Genomic DNA, 12,061 nt, shown 5'->3' on the forward strand with positions numbered 1-12,061 from the left:
TCAAGGGGATCAGATGTTTCATTTATTGCAGGTTGGAGACCTTCAATCAGTCAAATGAAAGACACATTTGTATTAAAATACCTACAAGGCAGAGAGAAAGCCTTGATCAGGTGTATTAGATTTAAGTTACAGCTCTCTTGCTGAGAGATGTGAACCTACCTTCCAGTCTATCTGTTCTCAATATTGAAGGTTTTCTGTGTTACAAACATTAGATGAAAGGTAGCTTGCTTGCCTTCCCACGTATCTGCTGGATATTAACTGTACATTTGAAGCATACACTACAAGGAGATGTGAACTTAGCATGCACCACAGTCACCCATAGAAAGGGATGCTGAAACCATGTCAGGGATGTGACACAAACTGCTCACCAGCAGAGAGGCCGCAGCTCCATCGGTCACTAAAAACACAATGTTTCCAAAGGTAAATGTCCTCTTTGCTTTAGTGGGAAATGCATAATTTGTACTATGACAGGGCTGTGAGCCCTGTTACACAGGTGGACAAAAGCGACACCACAGCAAGAACCCCTGCCCTGGTTCCTGCTGTGTGAGGGCAACAGTCTTTGGCCTGACTTCTCATTATATATTGTGCAGGTGATAACAAGCCATGTCCTGACCTCATTCCTTGCTTTTCACGCCATCCATTCCTCACAACTCCTTGAACCCACTGTGCTGGCCCAAACACACAGGAGAGCATTGAGGCTGAGGCAGAGGTCAGGTTGTCTTCACCTGCAGTCCTCAGATGGTAGTTTGGTTTAGATTATCTAGAAGATGATCCCAAAGTGCTCTTTATAGGTCAATTACTGTTGCTTGTAAAATACTAGACCAACATTATTCAAAAATATCTTACTAATGGGTTCTGCTCAGAGTGATTATTGGTTTTGATTAATCTTTGGCAAAGATCAGTTAGGTTCAGAGCAAATTTTCTGCAGAGACACAGAAGCTCCATTACTGCTGGTTACATCACTTATCTTGATTTGGGAAACCGTAGTCCAGCCCTTGCTCTGACTTACCCCAAGCAAGGATTGCAACCTGGATCCCTCCTAGCACTGTCAATAATTCCTGTCACTACAACACTGCCTCTTCTGGCAAGGCAGCATCTTCTCTTTACACTTTGTCCCAATTTAAAGGATTTACACTGGAAAAATTGTCCCTTAGCTTGCCGTGACTCACACAGACCCTGCACACCAGCACACTAACAACCAGGAGTTACTCCCAAAGCAGATTTGCACGTATGCTCCAGACCCAAGTACTGGTCATTTCAACCTGAAGACAAGTTCTTTCCGCCATTATACAGAGCATTTCAGTAATTTAATAATGAGATTAATTCCATAGGTGCCTAAACTAGGTCCTTTGGCAAGAGAAACACATTACACAAATAAATCACATGTATGAGTTTTAGAGAGACTGTTTTACTGGGAAGCCTACTTCTGCATGCCGTTTCTCAGGCTTTACCCCGACGTACAACTATAGCATTCCAGAAAGTAAAACACCAAAAATACAGTCTTAACTCAGGCCTCAATTTTAAATATTAGCTTCTGATATCCAACTGCCTTTCTATACAAGCCACTATAACTCTGATCTCTGCTTTCATGTATGCATATCTGCAAATACTGCATAGTGGTATGAAAATTTAAAAGCCACTCTGCTTGTTAAATAAAATCTCTGTCATTGTAAAGTTTAGCTGATCTTTTCATTTATATACCCATAAATTCTCCATCAGTCCAGAAGAGGGGTTATTTTTCTTTTATTTCCTTACTTTTAATATTTTCTTTTGAAATAAAAATAAATAACCCCTCAATAACATTTGAATAATGGAGCATATCAGTGATACGTAGTCTCTGTTTTGGAGCTGGTCAAAGGGTGAACAGGCACAAATAGACAGAGGACTTCAATTAAGTTTATTTTCCTTTTATTACAGCTATATTTTTTGGATTAAACAGAGGACCTATAACAGTACGACTTCCACGGCTGAATGGGGGAAATCTACACAGATATTTGTATCCTCCTTACGTATGATAACACATCATACAATTTTCACAAGTGGATTACAAAGCAGCAGCCAGTACACAGCAGTACAGCTGATAGACTAAGATAAATTCTACATCTCAGATATGGTATTTCACATACAGTTAAAATCTGCTGAGAAGGAAAGGAGCTATAACGCAAAGCTCCCTTTTAAACAAAGTGAACAAAAGGACCCAATATTGTGCAACGAATTCCACAGGGGCTTCATTCTTTTTATAGTGAAATCTCTTTCAGTGCATGGACATTTAGTGGTTTAGCTTGATATGTCTTTTTCCAATTACAAAAGATGAAAACATGCATTTCTCTGTCTAAAGAACTTTGTATTTGAGGTTAGAGGATGGGGCCATGGAAGAAGAACGTACAGATTCTCCATGGAGAGTACAGGGGTGCAGTGACCCTCTGTTATGTTCCGTTATGTCTGAACCAAAACACAGGATGGTAGCAAGGGTACTGTCATGCCTTCAGGAACATGGTGCAATGAAAGGAGGTGTTATCAGCCTGCTTTCTGCTATCCAGGTTCATACCATCTCGACAGTACCAAAGAACTATTACCCATAACTGGGTAACAAAAGGAGAGAAGGCGGACCATTGCTATTGCCCCCCTACCCCCCCCCCCCCCCCCCCCCCCCCCCAGTTATAATATAGAAGGCAGTGGCATGCCACATAGAGAGAAAGAAAACAGATCGGTGCAGAAAAGCCAGCACACTCTCCCCAAGCCATTGAATAGGCAGCTCCTCATATGGCATGACAAAACTCATTTGGAAATAAATAAGGAAAAAAATGTGCTTTTCAATGAAGTGATGTGATTTCTCTAGAAGCCCATTGACCTCAATGGTGCATGGCTGATCCCTGATATTGTCGTCACTAGACAAGCACCATTCTTTGAAATCCTTTGCAGCAGGACCCACTCTCATATCATTTATATGTCTTGACATTTACCTTCTGAGTGATTCTGATCCAAGCAACAGCAAAAGCAGCAAGACTGGAGCTTCATAAACCACCCCCAAAGTAGTCTTAATATTTCTTGAGAAGACACATTATTTTCACTCAATTTTCTGAATATCTCAGTTAACACATTTCAAAAATATTTGAGTGTCTTATGAGGTGTTGTCCAGAAAATATAAGACTATCTGCTTACCAAACACCCAGTGAGGCAACTATTTGCTGGTAGCCCAGAAACACCGTGCCCTAAGAAACTCCGACAGTCAACCCGGCTCCTTACCCAACCTTCAACCACACTTCATCAAAACATACACAACTATTCTGATGTAGCAGTCATTTCTCATGGGGAATATCACATAATATTTAAGGCGCTTCAGATTCACCACAGCAAGTAAAACCTGCCTTCTGTGGGGAAATCACCTAAAGACTGGTAAGTGATTAGTTATTTCAACAAGTGAAAGATCGCCTGTGGTAGCGTCTACGATGGAGTACGGGTCAAAATCCTGTCATTTCTAAGGAGGGTTTGTGAAAGCCTTGCTTCTGAACTATCTGCAAGCAGCTCCTAAATAGAAGTCTCAGCCAGCACTGCCTATTGAAGGCTACAGGAACTGTGACCTCCCCTTACATGTAGGAGAGCAAAAAAAGCAGGTAGGAAGTGTCTTCTAGCAACCTTCTGGGTTTCAGCAAGGCCATTCAAAACTATTAGGAGATCACGGTTTTATACGGCTCAGTTTTTAGCAGGGAGTATGAAATCCTGACTCAAGTTCTATTTAAAAACAGAAAGAAAGCAAAGAAGAAAAGGTTTGCCTAAAAAGGAACCTCAGGTTTTTACTCTACATTTGGACTTCTTCCAACTCATGTTCAGCGCAGTGAAAACAAGATTGTTCTGAGTTTTTGGTGGCATAACCTACATTTTGTATCAGTTCACACATGAGAACATTGGCCACCTGCAATGAAGAGAGACATACGGACACTGGTGGTCATGGAGAGGAAAGCAGGGCTGTGCTGTGCCAGTGCTGCAGCGGAGGTACAAGCTTGGTCCCAGGCTGAGGTTCAGGGATCATTGCTGTTGCCTCCTCTCTCCTTGGACAAGCTAAGCCTGCCTGCTCCCACTTCAGAAGCGGCAGAATGTTTGAAAGGGAAGATTGTGCATTTGGCAACTTTGCTTGATTCTCATCTCAAGGGGGAAATCTGCTTTTACCCCACATGGACATTGATCGCTAGAAGGATGCTCTCATATACAAAATGCTGGAGGCCATGTAATCTTCAGCCTTCCCTTTCTCCCCAGCTCTCAGCAAGCCAGATGTAATGCATGAAACCGCAGGGATGTAAGCTGGCAAAATGTCCTTCAGTGCAAAGGAGGTGTGTGAAAATACATCAACTACACCAACACGAACCTGCAATTCTTGCTAATCTGCCCACATGGTTTCAGGGTTGTAGTTAAACATTAAGGACGGAATAATAATTTTCTAATCACAGCCTGCCAAAACAGGGCAGAATGACAGCTCAAACAAACAGAATCCACCATCTAATCTAAGGTGAATCCAATTTCTTTTTTTTTTATTGAATATTAGAGATTTTTAGGAGACTGTAACCTGCCCTGACATATGCCTCCAATTTTTGGTAAATAATCACTGTCATCTTTGCTTTGATATAGAGATATGTGATAAGTAAGAAATATTTTCCAATTCCAGTTTGTTAAAGTGGAAGCCAGACTTTCATCCGTGCCAAATTGTTGTATCAGAAGATCATCTCAGAAATATCTGGAACTTCTTATAATCTAAGGGCTGTAGCTAGACAATGTTACCATTTCACTCGTGGCCATTTCAAAAACAAAATAAAATGAAAATTAAATAATGGTATCAGAACCTATGACATAAGGGGGTTTAGGTCAAAGCAAATTAATTTATATCTTAAAAATAAATAAAAGCCTTACTATTGCAGAAGAACATTGCCACCGCAGTGCAGAACAGAGCAATCAGACGCTGTCACGTCACTACCACTCCACGTAGAATGTCACGTCTCCTGTACATCAGAGATACATTGCATAATGTTACAGATGGCACAACTCATAACAGTCAGGATTACATTTATTAAAATCAGCTGAAACGATTATTACTAGATTCAATGATTTTTCCATGCAAGGTGACCTGAGCTTCTTTTTCCTGAGCAGTACCGTGATAAGATTTTCCTGTTGTAAAAAACAGCTACAGGTGGAGGGTAACAAATTACCGTGCACTAATTATTACAGATACCTGCTTTAGAATGACATGCATAAATATTTGGATTTACAAACAAAATGGATTCTCGGTGTCTCTATTTTATTCACTTTCAACATAATTATTCATGCAATTGCATTTTTGTTTACGTGAGGGCTGGAGCAGTGGCTGCGAGCTTCACAAAACATTCATTATTCATGTAGGAACTGTGTTATATGAGTGTCGGGGTGCCCTTTGCTTTTACACTATCTCCAGTTAAAATGGTTCTGGACAAGGCTTGGAAACAAAAAAAAACCCCAACCCTAGGAACAAATACTTCTTCCCTTAGCCTGGACCTTCACCCTCAAATGGAAAAACCTAAACTTTTCACTAGCAAATCATAACTCAAAGTGAGTTTATGCAATAACTGAATTGTTATACATAAAATAGAGGCATTGATGAAAACAAACCCCTTGGCTTCTCATCTGGTGAAAAGAACTGCATTGGATGGCCAGTCTGAACCCAGGCGCTACCACCCTGCCACTGTGTATATACACATGTGTATGGGAATGTATTCCTCTGGCTGCCTACACTCAATGTAAAATCTCACACATGTGTAATGCCTAAGTTTTCAGAACAACCAATTAACCACACTAGAGCAGTTGTTTCTGGGGCATGCCCTGCTACAGCTGCACTTGTGCAGCAGGCCAGCGGCGAAGGCATGGAAGCAGTGAGGGCACAGCGAGCTGTGGCAAACAGCCCGCAAGGCCGGGGCCTTAACAACACTACAGTCACACAGTGCTGGGTGGTTTTCTCTGCAAACACTGAAATGAGTACTCACCTTAATATTCACCTTGTGAGGTGCATGAAGTACTAGTTAGCTCACACAGCTCTCGTGAGGTGCATGAAGTACTAGTTAGCTCCTCACACAGCCCTCGTGAGGAGCATTAGGTACTAGTTAGCTCCTCACACAGCCCTCGTGAGGTGCATGAAGTACTAGTTAGCTCCTCACACAGCCCTCGTGAGGTGCATGAAGTACTAGTTAGCTCCTCACACAGCCCTTGTGAGGAGCATCAGGTACTAGTTAGCGCCTCACACAGCCCCTGTGAGGATCATTAAGAACTCATTAACTCCAGCCCTACTGAGGAGGGGAACACCGCTCAGCGGGCATGGGCTCCACCAGGCCCACCGCCTGCCTCGGGAGTGGAGCTGCCCTCAGGCCTGAGGCGGCGCAGGCTCAGCCCAGCTCCCTGCCTCGGTATTTTATATTTATTTCTTTCTTTCCTCCTTTGCAGTAGCAGTTGTAAATCTACCTTTCTCAAAATTCAATAAAAAATTAATTGGAAAGCACAACACCAAAAAAAAAAGTCATTTCAACCCTAACAATAAAAGGCCAATTGACTTCTCAATTTTCTAGTGGGCAGGAGAAGAAATCAGGCATACAGCAGGGAGAAACTCAATTCTCCAAAGCTCTCCCCTTCAGGATTTCCAGACCCGCAGTCTCAAGGGTGCTGTGTCCCCTACTGCTCGCTCAATTCCAGCCGGGTATTATTTTCTCAGCTCTGAGGGAAGCAAGAATTCATTCTGCATTATTGATGACTCGGCGCCCAGCCGCTCTGAGGCCTCTGGTTCAGTGCTTCCCACTGACTGTCACTCACCTGCTCCGGGAGCTCCCATTATGCCGGGGCAGGAGGCTCGCTTTCCTCCCTCCCCAAACATCTCCCTTTCATAAACTATCAGAAGAAAGCAACTGAAACAAAACCTACAAAACGATGAACCTCACCCCCGTTAAGGCATCGGCCATGGGAACTTGTGCGCTAAAGGCAGCAGAGGAACAGGAGTGGCTGTGAGGGAGGGAGCCTTGGGAAGGCTGGGGTTCGGCTACCACGGGGCAGTCAATCTGTATTTCCACCGATCCCTCCTGCTGGCAAGTTAAACATAACGCTGAGCCCCAGATCATGACACAAACAGTTTGAGACAGACTGAGTTTTCTAAATTATTCCAAAAGAATGTATTTGATCCCAGGAACAGCAAACCCTGGCTGAATACCTGTCAGGGTAGGGGCAGGAGGAGACATGCTCCTCACAGGGCCAGGTTCATCTCTTCCTCTTTCTCTTCTTTGCCTCACTCTTTTTCCCCTTCTTTCTTTCTTTCCTTCTTACTCTCTTCTCCACCCTAAATAATTACTTCATTTTCTTTTGTAAATCTTGGCGCTGAACAAGTGTAGATGCACACACACCTACAGATACAGGGGCTGTACAGTCATAATTAAGCCCCAGCATGTTTCAAGTAGGAGCACTGGATGCCAGAGGTACATTTAATTAATGAACAAGCACCACAGATCTGGTAATTACCAACTAGAATTTGCATCCGTAGCCCCTGATGATGCAAAATGCATGCATGGTTTTTGCAGAAATCAGTTCTGTCAATCAATTTAGAGTTCAGTTGCAATGCAGTTCAAGTCCATTCCCTAAAATTTCACAGATGGCCCTTGACCTACTAACTTCTCCAGACCGACTTGCATGTGCCTGCTTGCTGGATCAGTGCTTAGGTCCAGGGATGTAACTGTTTACAAAGAAGTACGCCACTCTCCTTGGTTCTAAGAAAAACAAAACTAATAGATGTCAACAACTTTGGAGAACACGTTCACAACTAGAAAGCAACTCTAATTGCTTTCTAATCTTGGTCTATTTCTCATCTTGGTCTATCCTAAATTAATTGAGTGAAACGTCAAGTTGATTTCTATGATACAGGTCTAGCACGATGAACAGTTTCTTTTATGGTTTTTTGGGTTTTTTTTTATGAAGTCCTAAGAAATTTTGGGAGGAAAACCTTTTACAAAACTGTAGACATGGAGTATTCAGACAATGTGTTAAATCTAAAGTTTCAAAGCACCTAAGAAAGGAAGATAAAAATTTGTGTTCAGGTTCATACTTTTTCCTTCCTAGAGCTAAAGGGTTGGAATCAGTGGCTCTCCTCCACTTGTAACAGTGCAAGAAAATAACTTTTAAGAATTCTGTAATTATGCCTTTATATCTGTGAGTATATCAGCTAAAACTGTCTCTCTATTATTTACAATCATGAATGTAGAGTGGGAACAACAGCAGAAGCTCTCCTGGTTGCCCAATTTGTGGATGTTTTATAAAATTTATTTCTAAATATTTGGCAATGATCACTCACTAAAGCCTTGCCTATTTTTGTGTCCTCACCCTCAATACACTTTTCGCATCCTCTGTGCAACACCTGAACAGCTTGTGACCAACCTTTGAACCCCTCTGTCCAAACTTCTTACATTATCAGTTTTAACTGTGTCCTCAAACTGGTATTGGGAGAGGCAGGGGGTTATTTGAACTGTTCACTGAAAGACAGCAATTCAAAGAAACTTCATGGTGAAATGCTATCTTACTCCAACAGTTTCAGTGATTGTGAAAAAACACCTAAAAAAAAAAAGTTCAGCAATTTCACACAGTGGAAAACAGCCCAGGGCACAAGAAAACTAAAACCAAACAGTTTGCCGTCAGTGCTGTAGACTGTGTTCAGTAAAAACAAAAGATCAAACAAGTTCTGTAATCATTATATAAAGCACATTTGCTATGGCATGTGAAGAAAACATACTTCCTTCCTAATACTAATTAACATTAGAGAGTTGTGGGCTGAAATGCAGGATAAAAATAGCTGTTTAAACTAATCACTCAGCAAGATGTAAATGTTACATATAAAGTATACCTAACGGGTTGGAATATTTATCCCAGAAGTAAAGAAAGCTTTCACTACTCATGAATTATAAAAGTTTCTCTTCCTGCCTCACTGCAACAATGCATGGACCCTTTGCAAGACTCTTCATAGATTGTCTACAGTTTTCCTTATTTGTAAGTACCAAAATGTTTTTTATAGCAGCCACAGTTGTGGGGAGAGTAGGCAAGTGTGAGCAGAAAACTCAATACCAAATTGTTTTATAAAAAGCACAAAGATATTCCAGCGGCCTAAGCCATGCTATGACTACCAGTCAATATGTAGGTTTGAGCATTGCAGACAGTGCAGAAAAAAAGCTCACAACCAACAGCAGCGTGACCAGCTTCACCTGAACAGCACTTGTATATCCCTTCAAAGTGCGTCACCAATGCACACAAACCAGCCAGCTCTGCATAACAGGGGATGGCATTCTCAGATCTACCTTTGCTTTTCTGAAATTACTTCTCTCACGTGTGCTCCAGCCCTCCACAAATAAATCCAGCAATTTTTTTCCTTCTTGTCACCTCTAGCTACTCTGTAACCTTTCCCCATCCTACGGTTCCCCCCTTACCACCAGCACCGCTGTTAAATGACTCTTCATGCATAAGAGCCAGCAGTGAATGGAAGGCATTCAATGACTGTCACAATACCAACCAGACTCTCCAAAAAATATTCCTAAGCATAAATCATATTAAAATGTTCAGGATGCTAAATGCTACTGAAATAATGTTTCAGTAGTTTCCTAGTAACAACATTTCAGAAGTTTCCTACTAATTTCCCCTAGCAAGAATTCAAGGTAGGATAACAACTGCAGAAAAGGTGTTGAAATGTGCAGTGCTTAAACATTGCACATTTAAAAAACTAACAGTTCCCTGTCATATTTCCATCCTCCAAGATTTTTAACCATTTGCCGAGATCTGTGTCTAATACAGATATCAATGAAATATATGACAGTATTATACAGGACTCAGCTGAAATTCATCAGCAGAGCACATCCATGATCACTGCCCCTCTCATCACACATTTGGCTGCTTTGGGCTGGATGCAGAAGCATCTATTTACCCAGCAGAAAACTCATTGCAACAAGATACACTTCACACTGGTTACACCCAGCCTATATGAACAAAGCTTTAAGGAAAGCAAGACTGTCCATCGGGTGCTAGGCTAATGAAAAAGAAAATGGTAGATTTTTTCCTTCATCAGCCAGGGGAAATAAAACACCCCTCTGTGCAACTACTATAATCCCAGGCCAAAATCAGATTCTAAACTCAAGCTACCTGGCACCAGTCTCCTGCTGTAAGTCACAGGAGTACAATTTCAGTCTGTAGAGATTAAATAAAACAGTCCTGAGGAGACAGACACTACAGCACAGGACAGCACGTTCTCATGTCCTCTTCAGGACTCTATCAGCAGATGCTTTAGACCAAGGGAGCAGATGAGCAGGAGCTCTGATGGCAAATCTTCAGGAGCAGAGACTTGATAGAAAGGAAAACTGTTCAAGAGTACTGTTTTAAGATTATTCTAAACTGACAAGATAATTCAAACAAACTGGCCATGTAAACTGAGTCACAAGGCTCCTAGGCCAGCCAAAACAATGCCCCAAACCCCAAAACCAAAATCATTGAAATTTAAAAAGTAATTAGTCATAATGAGTTCAAAACCTTCCCTATGACAGAGTCATTCCACTGAAAATGGAATTGTTCAGGGCAACACAAACACCACCTCTGCTCCATCTTAAAACGTGATTCATACCACTAAGTGCTTTGTTTCCCTCTTGTAGCATGTAATGTTTGGAGTTCTTAAAAGGGTCATATTGAATTAACGGGTTCACCTTGAAAGCACCGGTGGAACAAAATCTGTGTGCCAAACGGCACTCCAGAGGGGACCAGCTTGCAATTCTCCCCTGTTCAGTAAGAAGAAGAAGTGTCGTGACAACCTTTAAATGCTCAGGTCCGAAACACAGATCTCTTCCCAGGTCCCCTTCAGCTTGAAGCAGAGCATCCAAAAGTGCAGCCTGCATTATGAGCACCAGGCAGGAGAGCCCGCAGGGAAGCACTGGGGGAGCTGTATATCTAACCACAGACATACTGCAAGGATCAGCTATCAGAGACTAGTTATATGGCTGTCACAGCTCATAGGATTTCTTTGTCTTTATCCACTGTAAGCATTTAAAGGACAGCCCTGTGTTCCCGTGTCTAAAAGTATTCGGTAAAGCTCATATATTCACCTTCTAAGGGGGAAGGAGTGGGAAACAAACTCAAAAACCTGACTTGAAAATAGCGTAAAATAGGCTTTTTTTTCAGAAGAGTCGAGAACAGTTTGTGGAGAGGGTGGCAGTGGTGCTAACATCTTAGAAGGATTTAGTTTACACATGTGACCTATTTGGTGCATTGTCTTGGTCATGTAGTGCACGGGGAGCTGGAAGCATAACAACAGATAAAAGATACGGCTTACCCTGCTAAAACACGTTAGCCCTCTCAGCCTCTCTTGTATAGCTATGAATAGCTCATTTGAATTGCAGAGGGAAGATTTTTCCAGCAGAAGGAATCTGATCCAGAAAGTTCCTCCAAGGAGGAATTTTTTCCAAATTATAATGCATAGTATCACTTATGAAAATCGCTCCTCAATAAACATTTTGCAGACCAAAACATTCAGCTCTTTTCTAGGGAATGAGATTAATCTAGCAAGCCTCAGCACTGATTTCTGAGACTGAAGCCAGGCAGGCCCTCTGCAGCTTCACACCTCACAGCAGGGAACACCCAAGATTTCTGAGCATTTTCTGTATTTTAGAATAAAGAATAAATTAGAAGCAGCATTTCAGTATGGAAGCAGCCTGACTCAGAGGGAGCCTGGCCATCTACTCTGTGATGCAAACAAATATGCGGGATGGGTACTTCGAGGCTTCCTCTGTGCGTGTGCTTGTGTAAAACACATCGGTGCTTTAATGAGCATCTTCCTTCCCCAAGGTTCATCACGTTGACAATAAGTCTCTCACAGAGACTTTGAAAGTCTTGTCATGGTCCATGATTAAAAGAATGAGTGGTGCAGTAAAATTTTCATCAAAAGAGTCTGCTTCTAATGTCATCTTCCCATGTGCTCCAGCACTGCACATCCCATGGTCTCGGATCAGTTGAGACAACGCTGCAGCACCTCCCTGCAGCAGGT

At 42.1% G+C, this 12,061-nt stretch overlaps 1 long non-coding RNA gene across 1 annotated transcript in view; it reads right to left on the reverse strand.

Annotated features, from left to right (window-relative positions):
* Positions 1-12,061, reverse strand: part of LOC121098122 — a 426,198-nt gene that overhangs the window by 73,583 nt on the left and 340,554 nt on the right. The window contains exon 5 of the long non-coding RNA XR_005831177.1: positions 4,903-4,991. This is a non-coding gene — a long non-coding RNA (uncharacterized LOC121098122). The remainder of the gene's footprint in view (positions 1-4,902; positions 4,992-12,061) is intronic.

This window comes from Falco naumanni, chromosome 15 (assembly GCF_017639655.2).
Source record: "Falco naumanni isolate bFalNau1 chromosome 15, bFalNau1.pat, whole genome shotgun sequence".
Taxonomy (NCBI): domain Eukaryota; kingdom Metazoa; phylum Chordata; class Aves; order Falconiformes; family Falconidae; genus Falco; species Falco naumanni.